Source organism: Ovis canadensis, chromosome 1, assembly GCF_042477335.2.
Source record: "Ovis canadensis isolate MfBH-ARS-UI-01 breed Bighorn chromosome 1, ARS-UI_OviCan_v2, whole genome shotgun sequence".
NCBI classification, from domain to species: domain Eukaryota; kingdom Metazoa; phylum Chordata; class Mammalia; order Artiodactyla; family Bovidae; genus Ovis; species Ovis canadensis.
This window is the reverse complement of record NC_091245.1, coordinates 205,973,060-205,993,564: the sequence shown is the minus strand read 5'-3', so window position 1 is coordinate 205,993,564 and position 20,505 is coordinate 205,973,060. Positions and strand designations below refer to the sequence as shown.

At 43.4% G+C, this 20,505-nt stretch overlaps 1 non-coding gene across 1 annotated transcript; it reads left to right on the top strand.

The window, feature by feature from the left end:
* The first annotated feature begins 19,188 nt into the window (after positions 1–19,188).
* LOC138431629 (small nucleolar RNA SNORA31) lies at positions 19,189–19,319 on the top strand. The gene has a single exon (XR_011253781.1). It is a non-coding gene; the product is annotated as a small nucleolar RNA SNORA31 (small nucleolar RNA).
* The last annotated feature ends 1,186 nt before the right edge of the window (positions 19,320–20,505 follow it).

Sequence of the window (20,505 nt, the reverse complement as noted above, 5' to 3'; positions counted from 1 at the left end):
GAACCAATTTGCAGGGCAGGAATACAGATGCAGGCATGATTTTTGGCCATACGGGGGAAGGAGAGGGTGGGATGATTTGAGAGAGTAGCATTGAAACATATACTTTACCATAAGTGAAACAGAGATGATTGAGATGATTGTGTGCCATGTGCCAAGTCGCTTCAGTCAAGTCCAACTCTTTGTGACCCTATGTCTCCTCTGTCCATGGAATTCTCCAGGCAAGAATACTGGAGTGGGCTAGTGGTAGAGAACCTGCACTTCTAGTGCAGGAGACCTGGGTTTGATCCCTGGGTTGGGAAGATCCCCTGGAGGAGGAAATGGCAACCCACTCCAGTATCTTTGAATCTCATGTACAGAGGAGCCTGGTGGGTTACAGTCCACGGGGTTGCATAGAGTTGGACACCACTGGGCAACTGAGCACTCAGGTAGAACAGATAACTAGTGGGAAGTTCCACATAACACAGGGATCTCCCCCGGTCCTCTGTGACAACCTAGACGGGTGGGATGGAGCAGAGACCGGAGAGAGGTGCAAGAGGGAGGGGACATGTGTATACTTATGACTGATTCATGTTGTATGGCAGAAACCAGCACAATATTTTAAAGCTTTATCCTCCAATTAAAAATAAATAAAAAATACTCTGAGAAGGAACCAGCCAGGCATCTGGTTTATTAGGACTAGACTTCTTAGAGCTACATGTCATAGGAAAGGAGTAGGGTTAGGACCTAACGGTCAGCAGCTGCAGCACTCCTTCATAGCATCCCTGGAATGTGTCCCCTCTCCCGCCCCTTTAACCTCAGATCTTTTCATTCTAGGAGGAGGTGATTTTGGGGTATTCAGGAGCTGCCTCCCAGGCATCTTGATCTCGCTACTGCCTCTGACCCTCACACGGTGGTGTTGAGTCTGGCCCACTTCCTCTTTCAGGGTGATTAGTTTTCTGGGTTTCAGGTGCCACTCGTGTTATGAGTCTCCTTTGGACCTTCTCACCGTCCACCCAATTGGTATTACCTCTGTCTGTACATGTGTGAACCTCAAACGTGATTAGAGTTCAAGTTATTTTCCGTGGGTACACAACACTACTTTAATGTCTCCAAATGTTTTGTGACAGCTTCAGTGGCATAAGGGTACCTGCAGGGTGGTGTCATTCAACTCTACAGGCCAAAATATGTGTGTGTGTGTCTAAGGTCAATAACAACAATCCCTGAGTGTCAAGATTCTTGCTGAAAAACACTTTTCTTCTTTTTTTTTTTTTTACAATTTCTGCTACATCAGGTATTTAGTACTTATATAATAAAAGTAAAATTAATATAATGTGGGGAAAAATTTTTTAAAGCATATAAAAAAGCAAAACTAAAATAACCTGTCACCTCAATACCAAGGAATACCTACTATTAAAATTTTGGTACAACCACCGAGACTTTTTCTTGTGCTTATAGATACACATGATTGGGGTCGTCTTGCTTTTCTGGTCACGTGTAACAGAAATCATCCTCAGCAAGACTAACCAAAGAGGGAGAAATGTGTTTGGAGGTGCATGACCTTTAGAGGCTGGAGCTGGGCACTGCTCTCTGCTCTGAACAGCTCTGTGGTCAGTGGACTTCTGGATGGCTCACCATACTTGCTCTGGGCGCCTCCTCCCCCATCCCTCACCCCTGGTGCATGCAGGTATTCAGGGGAGAGCGTCCATCACCTTCCCTGGCTACCTCTTCCCTCAGGGCTGATGAGTAGTTCAAGATCAGTTAGTCTTCTGTGGGCAGAGCTGTGAACATGAGGGGAGGAATTCTTATTTCCCTGGCATTGAAAAAAAAATTTTTTTAATGAAGTATAGCTGATTTTTAATGTTGTGTTCATTTCTTTCCCAGCATTTCTAAAGTCGTCTATACCTAGGATGGGAAAGAAGTGGATCCGAGTTGAGTCAAGAAGTGCAGAGAAGGACAAGCTCTGTCACATGGACGCAGCACTCTTGCATTTGGCAGCTGCTGATCAGAGCTGTCCCTCTTTGCTCAAGCTGCTTTGATCTGGGATTCTGTCACTCGTTTCTGAATGAGACTGACCAATATCTCTGATCGTGGCTCACCCGCTGCAGTTTGGACACTGGTCTTTGCTGCCTTTCCAAGTACAAAGTGGTCTGTACTGTTGGGGCTGGGGGTTTGGATTATAGATCCTCAGTCTCATCTGTGCTCAGAGATTCCCTGGCTGTGATTGAGCCCCACATCCCTGGAGAGGGAATTTGGCCAGAGAATGGAGTCACACAGGAGAACTGTGGCTGCCTGGGTCCCACCTCTGTGGGGGTGTGGGTAGGTAGGTCAGAGGAATTCCCATACAGAGAGAACCATTGTGAGCCAGGCAGGCACCCTGAGGCATTTCCTAGGGGCCAAAGTATGCTTGTGAGATGATGCATTCTTTTGTGGGCAGCAGTGGTACTGGCGCTACCGAGAACTTGGTTTCTATTGCTCTGCAAATGCAAGGATTGCCTTTTACTGTGGGCTCTTCCCATCTGTCTCCTTCTCTGGACCCTCGTGTTTCTTTCCTGGCTCCTCCTCCCCATCCTCTGCTCTAATTAATCAACGCCCTGCCCAGTGGAGACCTTGCCCTCCAGGTCACTGTCTGGTATGGAGACCTGACATGCATGAACTCCAGTGACACTGAGCTGGGAGTGATGGGAACGGTGTCTGAGTCCAGCAGAGGCCTGGCGACAGACACGCTCCCAGCTGGGGTGATGGAGAGGAGGTGGTATTTGAGCCCGGCTGCGGAGGATCCTTAAGACGCACATGATGCCCTAGGAGGGAAGACCCCAGGTCCTAGGGTGGGGGATTTCAGGTGAGAGTGTGGCTTCAGCGGAATGGGAGAAGGAATATGAGGTGTCGGGGGATGAGGTTGGACAGAGCCTGGAGAAGGTCCTGGATATCATACGTATCTGTACTGAACAGCCAAGGGCCCCCACAATTCAGGGTTGAGAGGATGGCTCGGAGGTAAACTGTGTCCCTGGGCCAGTATAGTCCTTAGATGTGGGCAAGCAAGACTCTGCCCCAGGCGGGGCTCAGAGGTCTCAGTGCTTTCGACTGCCTGCCTAAGAGTATTCGGAAAACCCACTTGGATGTCTGGGATGGGCTGGGCCGCATGCCCAGAACCTAAACTGGTCCTGTGAGGGTTATGGGCTCTAGAAGCCTGTTCCTCAAAATTTTCCAAGTCCCACTTGGATGACTGAGAGCTGGGCTACCCTCCCGGCAGAGCCCGTAGCCAGTCCCAGGACCCATGCGGGCCCTGGGCCCTGGCCCTCCCCTCCGCTGACTCTCCGCCCTGGGTATCGGGTGAACCAGATGCCCTGAGGAGTTCTGGAACTCCTACCAATGGTGTTGCCCTGGGGCTTGTGCTGGGACCCCACTTCCCGGAGGGCCGCCTGTGAGTGGATTGCTCCTGCTGGCCGGCGCTGTATGTTTGTGTGGGATCACATGAGTTTGAGTCACCCGGGACTCAGGACAAACTCAAGGCTCTGGGCTGCTGCCAGCCCTGGAGCCTGCCTGCGTGTGTCCACAGTGTGGCTCTGGCCTGGTGGGGCTCTAACCACGGGCTGCCCTGGGGCCGCAGCGCCTGAGACGGGCAGGGGTGGCAGCAAGTATTCCCTGTGCCCCCTCCCCACCCTGATGGGGGCCTCTACACACCTGTGGGGCATTCTCTGCTTAGCCACAGGGACCTTTCCCCTGGGGGTCCACACTTGCCGTGAGGTGATGGGGGACATGAACGAGACTGTTCCTTTTGCTCTGGCCGTGGGCATCCTCACCTTTCCTTCCATGGAGTGTGGAAGGCAGGGCTGTGGCCAACAGGGAAAGAGGTCACATTCTAAAAATACCACGATTATGGCCTAAACCGTTCTAGAGGGGTCATGGTTGGAAGATGTGCTGTTCTATGTTAGCACTGTAAAGTCCCCAGTGGCAAATTTAACATAATAGAAAAATAAATAATTGCTTTCCTGCCTCCTCCCCAATACTTTGAGTAAGACTTGCATTTGTGATCATTATCAAGGAAGCACCCTACAAGCTTTGAGAGAGTCACCGGAAGCCAGCACGCAGGGCTGCGCTGCAGATGATGCAGTGATGGAGCTGACATTAAATACATGATATTAGAGAACCAGAGAGGCAGGGCAGTCTCTGTTGTTTCAGTATAAACAGGTTCTGAAGAGCCACAGCACCATGAGTAAACGGTACCCTTGCTACCCTTTCCTCCCTGTGAGATTTATGAAGTTAGCTAAGAATGACAACCTTGGCCATAAACGGTGTGAAGAGATGGTTCCTGTATATTAGAGTCTTCAGTGCTCTGACTGGACAATAAGGAAATACTGAAGTGTCTTTTCAATCCATCGGTGTGGCTCCTGCGGGCCCATGAATTTTGGCAGTACATTATCAAATCGAATGGTTGATGTTGATGGGCCTCCACCAAAAATATTTGCCCGAGGTCTGCATTCCTGAGGGGAGACCCTGCCGTGGGCAGCGCTTGAGAGATTTCAGGCCCCAACCCCTCACCCCTTTGGACGGCACCATCCATCCTGGTCCTGAGGAAATGGTCACTCCCCTCCTCGGGACCAAGGCCTGCATCCTAGGCCTGAGAGCCTGCCTGGCCCTCTGCACTGGTGGACCCAGGAGACAAGAGATGTGCGCTGATGGCATAAGAGACCTGGAGCAGGGGAGGAAAAGGTGCCAGGCCAGGAGGAGGAAGTTCCTAACAGAAGGCACATGGGTCTGTCTCTTTGGGGACCAGGTGAACAGAAGCCAGGCCTCCTCTGAACGCCTCCCTCTCTCACCCTCCGTGGGGTCACCGGGTCCGGCCGGTTTGCTGCAAGCTGTGTGGCAGGATGGGCTGGACGGGGCGGGGCTGTTTCACAGCAGCTGTGGCTCTCAGGGTCTTTGGAGTTTTCTTCTTGGGCTGCGTGGACCCCTTCGGGTGGCTCTCCCAGTGCTGTGACTGGGGGTGAGAGCCCTGGCTGCTGGTTTTGGGGGAGCAGATAGATGAGGAGGCTGTGGATGGATTATGGCTCAGTATTCAGTGTGTAACCCTGCATTTGACCTCGTTCTCAGTGTGGGGCCCTGCCCTCACTCTGCTGGCACACCAGTCCAGGGACACTCAATTTTACCCTTTCAGATAAAAATGCCTCCGGTGTCTGTGGGAATAAGGGGAAGCAGGAGATGGGTGGGGCTGGAAGCGATCTTCAGTTCTCCTGTTCTTGACTCCACATCCATTGGCTTTCTTCCCCTCTCTCCACTGTCACAGGGGCCTGGTGCCCCCGATTTGTGAGCCATTGGGCAGCTCTGGGGTATAAAAAGGAGTTTTTCTTTACTGCCCCACAGCTCAGGCCTGAACTTGCTTGGTTCTGCTTCATTGGTTACCATTTGTCTAACTGCTTTCCAGCTTCCAAAATGTTGCTTTTGACATGTCTCCTGTTCTCTCTTTCCTTATGGGTTTTCATATCAAAAACATTAAAAAAAGAAAAATAATTTCAGAAAGCAGTGGAGATGAATGCATGGGCCCACTCCAATGCCATTAAGCTACCAGAGTGATTCTTCTAACATCTAAATGTGATGATATCTCCCTTCTGTTCAAAAGCACGTCCATGGCTCCTGATTGGCAGCAGGGTAAGAAATGGAAATTGAGTACATGGTGCTTTTAAGGCTCTGCCCCAAGTCAGGGTTTACTCCTTTCATGGACCAGACTGTACTTGATTCTATTAATTTTAATGAAACAGACATTTTAGGATATATAGAGAAAGGAAGAGTTAAAAGTTCACTTCTGGTTCTCTGTTCAATGCCAATGCTAAAACAGTACTTGGCAGTTACTTGTGTAACTTTTTCTTGGGGAAACTTTAATTGCTGAGTGGTACTGAGTCCTGAGCTGACTGGGCTTGGGGGTCAATGATGGTAGAGTGGTGTGTGTGTGTGTGTGTGTGTGTGTGTGTGTGTTCACACCTGCAGCCTGCAGCTCTGAGTTGGTGTGGGGAATTTCCGGTTTATGTTGCCAGCAATGAGAAGGCAAACTCTTTTTTTTGTGTGTTCTTTCCAGGGCATAAATTGCAGCTGGTGATAAAATTTGTTCAATCCACCTCACTCTTAAATCACATCAGACCACACAAATGCTGAGCCTACCTTATCCCATTAGACCTACACCAAAGGGCCAGACTTTCCCCTAGATGTCTTGAGAGTTATAACTCCACAGGTGAGTTGGCAGGATCATCTAAAAGATGGCAGTCTCCCTTTGGAAGCTGTTGCTCAAAGACAGTATCAATTTATTTACCTATTACCTTATCAAAGAAAAATACCATCATAAATGTGGCTTCAACAGAGTATAGGACCCCATGGTGACTTTGCTAAACATCTCTTTAAAAAGGCAATAAAGACTCTCCTCCCTCTTCCTCAAAACAAGGCTGCATGATCAGGCCAACCAAGACGGCTGTTCTCGTGCTCTCTGTATATCTCTGCTCTATCGGCACCTGTTTCACCAACACCCTACTCACACCACAGAGCATCCTGTATACTTGCCCCTGCCCCAGTGAATGATCAAAACATCTCCACCAGCTTATCACAGGAGTGGTGAGAGGCGTGCCCTTCTGGTTTCCCTGGTAACTGATGGGTCAACCTGATGATCAGTTTCCCCATAACTGGTAACCTTTACCTGTCCTTGGAAGTGAAGCTACCATACCAAGCCTTCCATCAGCTGCACATGGTGGAGTGTCACTCCAGATCTTACTTTAAACAAGTAAGCTCCCCATCCACTAGACCACTGATGTTTCTGTCTCTGACTCCAGGCTCTTTCTTTGGTCTTGAAACTGGGCAAGCACAGAGCTCATAGGCCTGGCAGTGCAGCCCAACAAAGACACATTGATTTTCCTGTTCAACCACATAGAACTACCCATGCTTGCCAGGCAAGGGCCTACTTTCTTTTCCATTACTTAGTTATTATTTTTAAAAATTAGAGTATAATTTCCTTATGATATTGGTTTCTGCTGTACAACATTAATCAGCTATATGTATACATAAATCCCCTCCCTCTTGAGCCTCGCTCCATCCACCCCCATCCCTCACCTCTAGGTCATGACAGAGCACTGAGCTGAGTTCCCTGCGCTATGCAGTATCTTCCCCCCAGCTATTTCACACATGCTGGTGTATTTTTGTCAATCTTACTCTTGCAATTTGTCCTACGCTCTCCTTCCTCGCTGTGTCTACAAGTCTGTCCTTTGCATCTCTATTTCTGCCCTGCAAATAGGTTAGTTAATCAGGTTCTACTTTATTTTACATGAGGTTTTGTTCAGTCTTTTCTCCTCTGTCTGGAATACCTACTCTGATTTTTTTCTATTCCTGCTAGGTTGGCCTACTTGTTGCTTTCTAACACTCTTGTCATCTCACGTCAGAGCCTTGGCACTGGCTATTTATCTGCCTGGACTGTTCCTCCCCCATGTCTCCATGTGGCTTTCCCCTCATTTCATTGTCTCCACTAAAATCCTACCTCTTGGTCATCACTGTAACACCCTCCACGCAAAGACCACCAAGAACCCACCTGCAGTGGAGTCAGTTAGGTTTATTGCTCATTGCAGTAGAGGAGAACACACACCATGGGGAGCTGCCAGCTCTCAGTACTGGGAGGGGGCGGGCATCAGAAAGGCCTTCCAGGGTTGTGGCTTGTTTCTATCTAGATCCATCTTGGTCACAGAGTGGCCTTGTCTGAAGTTGATGTTCTGTGGAATTGTTTATATTCTGTAGGAGAGTGCCAGAGTCCAGCTGTGAATGCTGGGCCAAGACCTGGATGGCGGCAATTGCTGTTCTCTTTAGCATCATGGAATCCCCAGCACACAGGAGATGATGGAGGAGAGGGTGGCAGACGGTGAAAAAAAATTTGTTGAACAAATGGATGAGGTTTGTCCTTGGCATATTCTTACTCCACATTCAAGGAACCTCTCTTCTGGAAAGTGTACCTGGTGGTCCTAGGCTGGCCCTGATCTGAGCCTCTCCCGTGCACTGCACCTCTCCTTATAGCAGTCATTTGAGTCCAGCCAGGAGGGTCTGCACTCAGGCTTCCCACCTTGCTGTGAACTCCTTGAGAGCAGGGGTTGACTTTCCCTTAGGACCTCAGTGCAAGCACAGGGCAGGTGCCTCATAAGTCACTGACTGTTTGACTGCACTTGAATTGAAGGATTGAGTTGCACACTCTGGCAGTGTGTGTTCTGAGAGTATAGTCTGCAGGCCGCTGGCTGGGAAATAGTTAAATAGGAGCCACTGGGGCACCAGCAGCTGGAGGGTGTGTTTGTGAATTTGTGATTCTCAAGAACAGCTTTAGACTGGAGGACTTTGGTCCTTCTGTGGGGCCTCTGCTGTAACTCCATCTGGGTTTGGTTCTTCCTCAAAAAAATCCTCCCATCTTGGCTACCCAAGACCCAGAAGAGGCTGACTGAAGGCTGTAGGTCCCAGAAACAGGATAGGAAGGGGCTATAAGAGCCTGCTGCTGCTGCTAAGTCGTTTCAGTCATGTCCAACTCTGTGCGATCCCATAGATGGCAGCCCACCAGGCTCCCCTGTCCCTGGGATTCTCCAGGCATGTCTAAAACAGGGATCATGTACACAGGAGATGGAGTTATCTGATTATCTGGTTCTATTCTCATTTGTTGTTGTTTTTGTTCAGTTTCTAAGTCATGTCTGACTCTGAGACACCATGGACTACAGCACTCCAGGCTTTCCTGTCCTTCACTATCTCCTGGAGTTTGCTCAAACTCATGTCCATCGAGCCGGTGATAGTATCTATTTCATCCTCTGCTGCCCCTTTCTCCTTTTGCCTTCCATCTTTCCCAGCATCAGAGTCTTTTCTAAGGAGCTGGCTCCTCACATCAAGTGGCCAAAATATTGGAACTTCAGCTTCAGCATCAGTCCTTCCAATGAATATTCAGTGTTGATTTCCTTTAGGATTGACTGGTTTGATCTCCTTCAAGTTCAAGGGACTTTCAAAAGCTTTCTCCAGCACCACAGTTTGAAAGCATCAGTTCTTTGGCTTCAGCCTTCTTTTTGGTCCAGCTCTCACATCCATACTTTGACTATATGGGCCTTTGTTGGCAAAGTGATGTCTCTGCTTTTTAGTACATTGCCTGGGTTTGTCATAGGTTTTCTTCCAAGGAGCAAGTGTCTTTTAATTTCATGGCTGCAATCACTGTCTGCAGTGATTTTGGTGCCCAAGAAAAGAAAATCTGTCATTGTTTCCACTTTTTCCCCATCTATTTGCCATGAAGTGATGGGACCAGACGCCATGATCTTCATTTTTTGAATGTTGAGTTTTAAGCTTTTTTCCACTCTCTTTTACCCTCATCAAGAGGCTTTTTAGTTTCTCTTCACTTTCTGTCTTTAGAGTGGTATCACCCGCATATCTGAGGTTGTTGATATTTCTCCATCTTGATTCCAGCCTATAACTCACCCAGCTTGGCATTTCACATGATGTACTCTGCATATAAGTTAAATAAGCAGGGTGACAATGCAGCCTTCTCGTACTCCTTTCCCAGTTTTGAATAAGGTGGGACTAGTGGTAAAGAATCTATTCTCATAGCAATTCATTAAAGTAAGAAAGTCTTACCATTATTTACAGATGAAGAAGCAGTGGCACAGAGGTTTAGTAACCTACCCAGTGACACACAGCTAGTGAGTGACAGAGGTGGGATTCTGACTCATGTCTGTCTAATCTCCAAACCCATGTTCTGGATGCCTGCATAGACTGTCTTCCCACAGTCCTTTGTGTGGTCTCAATGAAGGTGTGGGTCCTCTGGACATTTGAATTAAGGAACCCATTCAAATAGCTATCTGGACCAAGAAGTCCCTAGAATCAAGGCTCTGATGCTCAGAAGTGCCAGGCAGGAAGTAGCTGCCTTCACAGAACTAGTACAGGTAAGGTGGACTAGGTCTGGCAAAGCAGAAGAGGCAGCAGAGAGGACTCCACCCTGAGGCCTGGTGAGACCTCCAGGCTGCCTGGGCCATCCCCACAGGCTCTAGGTCGGCCAGGACTGGATGTGCTTGAAAGCGAAAGTGTAAGTCGCTCAGCTGTGTCCGACTCTGCGACAAAACCTTAACTCTGGTGGGCATTTCCTTGTCTGTGGGTGCTGCAGCTTCCTCTTGTGGCCACTAGGGTCCCAGGGCCCCTCCCTGCTGTTATGCACAGGCCTTGTTCTATTCTGAAAGAGGATTGGGTGAAGAGGAACTAAAAAGCCTCTTGATGACAGTAAAAGAGGAGAGTGAGAAAGTCGGCTTAAAGCTCAACATTCAGAAAACGAAGATCATGGCATCTGGTCCCATCACTCCATGGGAAATAGATGGGGAAACAGTGGAAACAGTGTCAGACTTTATTTTTGGGGGCTCCAAAATCACTGCAGATGGTGATTGCAGCCATGAAATTAAAAGACGCTTACTCCTTGGAAGAAAAGTTATGACCAACCTAGATAGCATATTGAAAAGCAGAGATATTACTTTGCCGACTAAGGTCCGTCTAGTCAAGGCTATGGTTTTTCCTATGGTCATGTATGGATGTGAGAGTTGGACTGTGAAGGAGGCTGAGCGCCGATGCTTTTGAACTGTGGTTTTGGAGAAGACTCTTGAGAGTCCCCTGGACTGCAAGGACATCCAACCAGTCCATTCTGAAGGAGATCAGCCCTGGGATTTCTTTGGAAGGAATGATGCTAAAGCTGAAACTCCAGTACTTTGGCCACCTCATGCGAAGAGTTGACTCATTGGAAAAGACTCTGATGCTGGGAGGGATTGTGGGCAGGAGAAGAAGGGGACGACCGAGGATGAGATGGCTGGATGGCATCACGGACTCGATGGATGTGAATCTGAGTGAACTCCGGGAGTTGGTGATGGACAGGGAGGCCTGGCGTGCTGTGATTCATGGTGTTGCACAGAGTTGGACACAACTGAGCTACTGAACTGAACTGAACTGAAGGCCTTTTCTGCACCCTGTGGCCTCCCCTTTCAAAGAACAGCTCACAGTATTCCTAGCAAAACCCATGTATAAAATCCTGCTGAATTTTAAGAAAATGATCCCCTTTCACATTTAATAAAAGGAAATAAGGGTCTTCTCTATAGGTATGGCAACCACATGATTCTGTTCCCAACTTCTAGCTGAGATGGCATAGTGAGTTCATGCTGTGGCCTACGCCCTCTGTTCCAAATACAGAGAAATAATAAATAAAATAGAGAAAATGATAAACAAAAGGACATAGTTGGGCCCTAAACCAAGATAGATATCTTTGTGTACCAGAAATGTAATGTGATGAGTAGAGCTGAGGGCCTGGTGGCCTCGGGGTCTAAAAGCAGCAGTAGCTGCCAGAGGCTTAGCTCCTGGTTACAAGCTCTGTGTAGGACAGGGGACAACAGCCAGGCTCCTTGAAGCCAGGGGTGGGGTGAAGCTCCCTCTGCTTGTGAAAAGAGGCAAGGAAAAAAATAAAGCCAATTGTCCATGTACAGCCTGGGGCTTAAAATGTGGAAAGATGAAGACAGGCTCTTGACTAGGAGCTGAGCCAAGCCACCCTCTGGCTACATGTCTGGGTCTGTGATATCCTCATACCACAGCAGAGTGGGAGCCCTAAAGTGCTATTCTAGAACCTGGTTTTCAACTGGGTCTGGAGGTCCAAGCTCAGGACAGAGACACAGTGAACAATAGATATTAAAACAAAATTTAAAAAATTCCCCAACTCATTGAGATTCAAATCAAAATACAAGAAAAATACTTAAGGGTAAGAAAAACAGTCACAGAATCAATATTTGGAATTTGAATTTATTCCAGATTAATTTAATTTTGTGAAAATCTTGTAAAGAATTAAAAAATAGTGTTTTGAATGCCTAAAGAGGCAAATTAAAGTTTAACATTAACAAGAAATGATTGGAGGCAGATAGAAATGAAATGAGAACAAGGAGATACAAACAGAATTAATTAGAGCTCTTGGAAACAAAAACTTTGATCATTAAAAAATGTAGCAGACAGAATAAATGTAGACTAGATACAAAGAGAGAATTAGTGAATTAGAAGACATAGGAATTAGAACTAATATAGTACATGGTGACAAAGATTTAAAAATGTGAGAGCAGTTATGAGATATGACAGATAGATTGTATGAAGGACGATGTATGTCCAATAAGAGTTTTGAAAGAAAAAAGTGAATGGAGCCACAGTGAAGTAATAAATGAGGGAGTAGTAGCAGAGAATATTTGGGGAGAAATTGCAGATGATCAGATGCAAAGAGAAAAAGACCTTATAGTAGACCCAAAAAGAGAGTATTTACAAAGGAACTTCTGGCCTCAGGAAAAGCCAAGACGAGAGATGGTGGAGTAGAAGCTTCAAAGTCGAGCTGGACTTTTATACCAAGTTACTGCAAGGAGATCCAACCAGTCCATTCTGAAGGAGATTAAACCTGGGATTTCTTTGGAGGGAATGATGCTAAAGCTGAAACTCCAGTACTTTGGCTACCTCACGCAAAGAATTGACTCATTGGAAAAGACTCTGATGCTAGGAGGGATTGGGGGCAGGAGGAGAAGGGGACGACTGAGGATGAGATGGCTGGATGGCATCATGGACTCGATGGACGTGAATCTGAGTGAACTCCGGGAGTTGGTGATGGACAGGGAGGCCTGGCGTGCTGCGATTCATGGGGTCGCAAAGAGTTGGACATGACTGAGCGACTGAACTGAATTGAACTGAACTGAACTTGCAGTTAAAATGAAAAGAAAAAGAGGCATTTCCATATATACTCTCATTGAAAGAATTATCGAATGTACTTTGAGAAGAAAAGATGAACGCAGAAAGAAACGGAAGGGTACAAGGAACAACGTTAACCACAGAAAGTGATAAAAATATGTTGATAAATCTAAATGAGCATGACTATGAACATTTAGACTATGAACAAAATTTTAAAATTCTTATTTTTGTTAAAAGTACGCATATACGTATATTTTAAAGTCGCTTAGTTCTCAAAGGTTCTAAAGATGGTCCCCAATGATCCTTGCCTTTTAGTCATACCCTTGTGTTGTACCCCTACACTGAGTAGAGCTGACTTGCGCAACCGATAGGATGTTGCAGAAGGCAATGGTTTATGACATCTGAGGTTACATGATGAAAGACATTCCAGCTTCCACCGGGTTTCCTCTAGGCTTCCTTCTTCTGGGGGAAGGAGACTGCCATGTGGTGAAGACACTCAAGTGGATCCAAGGAAAGGTTTGTGTGGCAAGGAACTGAGGCTTTGTGCAAATGATCAGCACTGATTGCCAGGTATGCCAGTGGATCACTTTGGAAAGGGGACCTTCAGTCTTAATCAAGCTTTCGGATGATTATGGCCCTGGCTGGGCTCTTGACTATGATCTCATGAGAGATTCTCTCATCTCCACCTAGCTAAACTCCTGAATTTCTTACTCACGGATACAAAATGAAGTAACAAACATTTATTGTTATTTTAAATTGATTAGTTTGGGGTGATTTTTATACAATAGATGATTAATACAGGTGTACCTCTTTTTATTGTATTTTGCTTTATTGTTTTTCATGGATACGATGTTTTTTGTTATTGTTGTTTTTTACAAATCAAAGGCTTGTGGCAATCCTGCATTGAAAAGTCTATCAGTGCCATTTTCCCAGCAGCATTTGCTCATTTTGTATCTTTCTGTCACATATTGGTTATTTTAGCAATATTTTAAGCTTTTTTCATTATTAAGATATCTGCCATGGTGATCTGTGATCAGTGATCTTTGATGTTACTATTGCAAAAAATTACAACTCCTTGAAGTTTCAGATGATAATATTTTTTGTGATCAAGTATTTTAAATTATGGATACATTATTTTTTATATATAGTGCTATTGCATGCTTAATAGACTACAGTATAGTGTAAGCATAACTTTTATATGTACTAGGAAACCAGAAATTCATGTGACTTGCTTTATTGCAATATTTGTATTCCTGAGGTAGTCTGGAACCAAACCTGCACTATCTCCAAGGTACACCTATATAATTTAAATGAAAATTTGCAGCCCCTTGTTCCCTCTTACTCCATCCCAGTTCCCATCCACTAAAGGCAAACACTTTCAACTCCCTTTAGCTAGTATGTTCTTGTTATTTGCCTCCATATTTTTACATGCCTTATTTTTCATTAAGTATTATATATTGATTTCCTGTTTTGGAAGATGATGCTATTTTTCTCCTTCCCAAATTCTCTAGCACTTCCCTTTCAAAGTAATTATATCATATTTTCTAATTATTCAATTAGTATTGCCACATCAGTACTATTCACAGCAAACTTTGAATTGTGAGATGACATTTCCTTTCTTCTATCACTTTCTGTTTTCTCTGGTGATAAAAATGGTCTATCTTTTTTTGTTTGATTAGATTTCCATTTCTAGGAGTGACTCATTCTCAATATGTCTGAATGTGTTAGGTAATCTATTAATTTCATATTTTTCTTGGGGACATCGCCTCCTAGAACCCTTAGTCCCCCTCTCTCTGAACAGGGTGGCTGCACCTAGGCCTGCTGTCCAGCTGTCTTCCTGGGACATTCCTTCTCTGTCAACCTGGGGATTCCCTTTGCCTATAGCCTGTGTCTTCTATCTTCCTCTTTCTTGATTTATTCCTTCATTTTGATGGAGTATATTCTCCTGCAGCTTCCTATGCAAGGGTGTGTAAGACCTAGGCTCAATTTTTTTTTAGCATTTTCACCCTTGAAAATGTATATTCTACCATCACATTTGAATGATAGTTAGGCTATACATGTAATTCTGAGTGAGAAATAATTTTCCCTCAGAATTTGAAGGCACTACTCTCTTGTATCTTAGCTTCCAGTGTTACTCTTCAGGAGTTCATTGATATTTTGATTCCAGATCCTATATAAGTGTTCTTTCTTCTCCTGGAAAAATCTTAGCCTCTTTTATCGTTATTGTTCTGATATTTAATGATTATATGTTTTGGTGGGATCTTTTTAAAATTATTGTCCTGAGAATGTGGAGATTCTCTTACTCTAGGAAACTCATGTCCTTTATTAAAAGTCTTTCTTAAATTATTTTTTGATACTTTTCTCTCTCCGTTTTCTCTTTGTAGATTTTTAAATTATTTGAATGTTGGTCTTTCTGGGTTAATCACTTAAAGGTCTTATTTTTCTTGGCTATTTTTAATCTCTCTCATGTTCAGATTCCTTGGTTTTATTTCTAAACCTTATTCTAAAATTCCATTTCTCTACTCATATTTTTACTATTCACATATTTCTACTTGTCTCTCTGAAGATACTAATTACAGATTTTTAAACAATTTTTTTCCCTGTTCTCAAATTGTCTTTATTTCCTAAGAATTCTTTCTTATTTACTTGTTTATTTTTGCCTCTCCACACAAGAAATTCAAATGATTGTTTGTTGATATTTAAGATAAAATACAAAAAGCAGTCTGTCAGCTCTGTATGTATCAGTGGGGTTTGTCCAAGGTAGATTTCACTGTTGGACTGTCTAGCTGACCATTTTCTCATGGGTTCACAAAAGGATTTCTGAGACTTAGAATGAACGAAAGAATGTAAACACTTGGAACAGTTATGAAATACTAATTGCATATTAGATGAAAAAGGATGTCAGTCAACACCATGCAAATTGTATTCTCTGACCACAAAACATATAAATTGAAAATTAACAATAAAAATCACATTAAATCTTCCACATGTTTAGAACTGTAAGAAGTCACTCCTAAATAAAGAAGTTACAAAGATATCACAGTGGAAATTACCAACTATTTAGAATGGAATGATAACAAAAATACCATATATCACAACTTGTAGGATGAAGCCAAAACAAATCTCATTTTTCGGGCACTTATTACAAACAAGACAAGATTAAAATTAATTAAACAATCAATACAAAGAGCTAGAAAAAGCATAACAGAGCAAACCCAAGTAAAGTGTTGTTGTTACTGTTCACTTGCTAAGTTGTGTCTGGCTCTTTGTGATGCCATGGACTGCATTACGCCAGCCTTCCCTGTCCTTCACTATCTCCCAGAGTTTGCTCAAATTCATGTCCATTGTGTCAGTATGCTATCTAACCATCTCATCCTCCGCCACTCCCTTCTCCTTTCGCCTTCAATCTTTCCCAGCATCAGGGTCTTTTCCAATAAGTAAACTCTTTGCATCAGGTATCCAAAATTGTTGGAGCTTCAGTTTCAACATCAGTCCTTCCAATGAATATTCAGGGTTGATTTCCTTTAGGATTGACTGTTTTCATCTCCTTGCTGTCCAAGGGACTCCCAAAAGTCTTCTGTAGCACCATGGTTCAAAAGCATCAATTCTTTGACACTCAGCCTTCTTTATGATCCAATTCTCACATCTGTCCATGACTACTGGAAAAACCATAGCTTTGGCTATACAGACCTTTGATGGCAAAGTGAAAGTGAAAGTTACTCAGTCATGTCCAGCTGTTTGCAACCCCATGGACTATAGAGTCCATGGAATTCTCCAGGCTGGAATACTGGAATGGGTAGCCTTTCCCTTCTCCAGAGGATCCTCCCAACCCAGGGACTGATTGTGGGTGGATTCTTTACCAGCTGAGCCACAAGGGAAGCTGGCAAAATGAAGTCTCTGCTTTTTAATATACTGTCTAGGTTTGTCATAGCTTTTCTTCCAAGGAGCAAGTGTCTTTTAATTTCATGGCTGCACTCACCATTTGCAGTGATTTTGGAGTCCAAGAAAAGAAAATCTGTCACTGCTTCCACTTTTCCCCCTTCTGTTTGTCATGTAGTGATGGGACTGGATGTCATGATCTTAGTTTTTTGAATGTTGAATTTTAAGCCAGCTTTTTCATTCTCCTCTTTCACCTTCATTTAGATGTTATTTAGCTCCTCTTTGCTTTCAGCCATTAGGGTGGTATCATCTACATATCTGAGGTTGTTGATATTTCTCCCAACAGTCTTGACTACAGCTTGTGATTCATCCAACCTGGCATTTTGCATGATGTACTCTGCATATAAAGTAAGTAGGGGAGGAGATTAGTAAAAATAGTGAGGTTAGCAAAGTAGGACACAAAGAAACAAAATAGAAAAGCAGTTTAGTGAAAAAAACACAATACACAAGCTTTTATTTTTTATTTATTTTAAAAATTATTTATTTATTTACAGTTGTGCTGATTCTTTGTTATTGTGCATGGGCTTTATCTAGTTGTGGCAAGCAGGGGCTATTCTCTGGTTGTGGTGTGCGGCCTTCTCATTGAGGTGGCGTGTTTTGTGGAACGCAGGCTCAAGGGTACTCAGACTTCATTAGCTGCAGCTCATGGCCTCCAGTAGTTGTGGCACACAGGCTCAGTTGCCTGAAGGCACGTGGAATCCAGGTCAGGGTTTGAACCTGTGTCTCCTGCATTGGCAAGTGGATTCTTAACCACTGGACCACCAGGGAAGTCCACAACACACAAACTCTCAGCAAGATTCATTAAGAAAAAAAAAAGTCATGAATAAGCAATATTAGAAACAAAAAATAGACATAACTAGAAATAAAGTAGAAATTTAAAACAATATAGTAAGAGAATGATAGAGCAATTTCTAGTCAGTGAAATTAAAAATGGAGAAAATAGATATTTTTCTAAAAATATGATATTCAGATGACCCAAGAATATATAGAAAATTTTGATTAGCCATTAATAATTGTACAATGAATCAAACCTCTCTCTTCAAAATACATGAGTTTTAGCAGGAAGGTTTTATTGAACCTTCAAAGAACTACTTCATAGACTTGAACCAGGTAAGTTAATTTTTGAGGCTGTGATACAAACCAAACAAGACTGGCTCAAGAAAAGAAAATTATAAACCAATCTCACTGGTAGCCATCCTCTAAGATGGCCCCTGGTGATCCACATCTCCTGATATTCACATCCTTATGTAGATCCCCACAGTGAACTGTGGCTTGTCTGTGTGTTCACTAGAGTGCTGCAGAAGTAACAGCATACGTCTGTGGAGGCTAATCCATAAAAGCCACTAGAGCTTCTCTGCCTTACCCTACGGACAGCTCGCTCTAGAGGAAGCCAGTTGCCATGTCATAAACACACTCAAGCATCCCTGCAGAGACAGCCATGTGATGAGGACCTGAGCCTTCTACCAATAGGGAGCACTAGTTTGCCAGTCATATGAGTGGGTCACCTTAGATGTGTTTCCTCCAGTCACAGTTAAGCTTTTGGATGGCTGTTCTATGAGACCCTAAGACAAAACCACCCAGCTACATTCCTCACATATTCCTGACCCACAGAAACTAAGACAGAACAGATGCTTATTGCTGTTTTTATTTACATGCTTATTTTTGGCTCTGCTGGGTCTTTGTTGCTATGTGGCTTTTCTCTAGTTACTGGAGAGTGGGGGCTACTCTCTAGTTGTGGTACAAGGGCTTCTCACTGGGGAGGCTTCCCTTGTTGCACAGCACAAGCTAGCTCCAGGGTGCGGGCTTCAGTATGTGCAGCATGTGGGCTCAGTAGTTGCAGTTCCCGGGCTCTAGAGCACAGACTCAATAGCTGTGGCACACAGACTTACCTGTTCCACGGCATGTGGAATCTTCCCGGATCAGGCATCCAATCTGTGTCTCTTGCGTTGGCAGGTGAATTCTTTACCACCGAGCCACGGGGAAGTCCTATTGTTTTAATCAATAAGTTTAGGACAATTGTTATTATTGCAGTAGAGGACTGATACACACAGTTGAGCTTCTAGATGCAAAAGTTATAAACAAAAACACTAACAAAATGAAATAAGTGGTGTATAATTAGAGTTTGCCCCAGAGTGCAAGAATGCTTAGCTTAGAAAAATTTATAAATATGATTCACCATATCAAAAGATCAAAGGAGAAAATGTATATTCATTTAACAGATTCAGAGAAAACGTTTGATGAAATTTTAAATTCATTCATGATAAACCTTACCAATTTGGGGTTAGAAGGAAACTTTTTGAACACGACGAAGATTACCCATCAATAATCCACAGCAAGCATACATAGCCCAATTTTAGCAGCATTTCTTTTAAACTTAGGAGTAAGACAAGGATGCCTGCTATCATGACTTATTCTTCCCCACTGGAAAACCTTGCCAATGCAAAAGCACCAGGGAAAATAAGGGGTTTGAGAACTGGAAAGGAAGAAATGCAGGTGTTCTTCTGGCAGATTTGCCTATATAGGTATTCAAAAGATTTTATACATAAAAGGCATCTATCTGACAAGCCTGGAACTCTTACTGTCTGCTAAGGTTTCCACTACAGATGCAAGAAAAACGTGTCCTTGTGTCTTCAGTCTGTCTGATTGTGGCAGCCCAGGTTGAATAGGGGAATACAGGGAAAAAATTTTGCAACTCCCAAATAACCTTGTGAACAGTGAAAGCCTGATTTATTAAAAAACAAACAAACCAATCAAAAACAAAAAAGAATCTACAGATAAACAATTAAAGTATTTAATTCAATTCAGCTATATTTCAGGACACAAGGTCAACACTGAAAAAATTACTAGTCTTTCTACTCATCAATCATGACCAGTTAGGAAATGTAATAGGAAAAATAAAGATCTCATTCATAATGGCAAGATAAAGTGTGGAGTGCCCAGTGATTAATCTAACAGAAGACAGGAAAAATTTTATGGAGAAGATGACAAAGCATTGTGGGAAGAATACAAAAAAAGATTTGAAAATGAATGAAGAGACATATGTTCATGGATCAGAAGACTCAATGTTCATGCCAATTTCTCCCAAATAATCTATAAATTTAATTAAACTTCAATGAAAATTCCAATGAAGTTTTTTTGATGGAGTTTGACAAAATGATTTAAAAACTCATAGAGAAGAGCAAGAGCTAGATAATTTTGGAAAAGAACACAAGGAGGTAGGATGGAAGGAAGACTTAACCTACAAGATAAGAAGGCTTAGTGGCGTTGTAAAGGAATAGTAATTAGAGAGTAGGGTAGTGATACAGAACAGAGAGCCCAGGAAGAGACCCACGCACATATGGAAAAGATACACAACAGCTGATATTTCAAATCAGTAAGGGAAACAAATTACTTTTAAAAATAAATGATGCTTAAAAAATTGGTTATCCACATGGAAGAATATCAAATTAGGCTGCTAGTTCCATACTCCAAAATAAAGAACTAAAAAGCTAATCTTTAAAGCTTTTAGAATAAATATAGAGAGAAGACTTTTGGGCAAGTAATGATTTCTTAAACAGAACACAAAAATAGATCATAAAAGACATGAATGACATCTTACTTGTTTTAAATGAACAGCTTCTGTTCAAAAAAGACATCTTCAAGCAACTTGAAGATGAAACTCAGACTAGGGGAAGGTATTTGCTACTTAGAGAACTGACAAAAGATTAATACCTACAGTTTGTAAAAAAATTCTACAAGTGAAATAGGAAAGAGATAAATAATACGATAGAAAAATATGAAAGGGTGATTAAGAAAAAGAAATCTGAAAGAGCAACTACTTTAATAATCAAGGAAAAAAATTTAGACTATATGAAGATACCATTT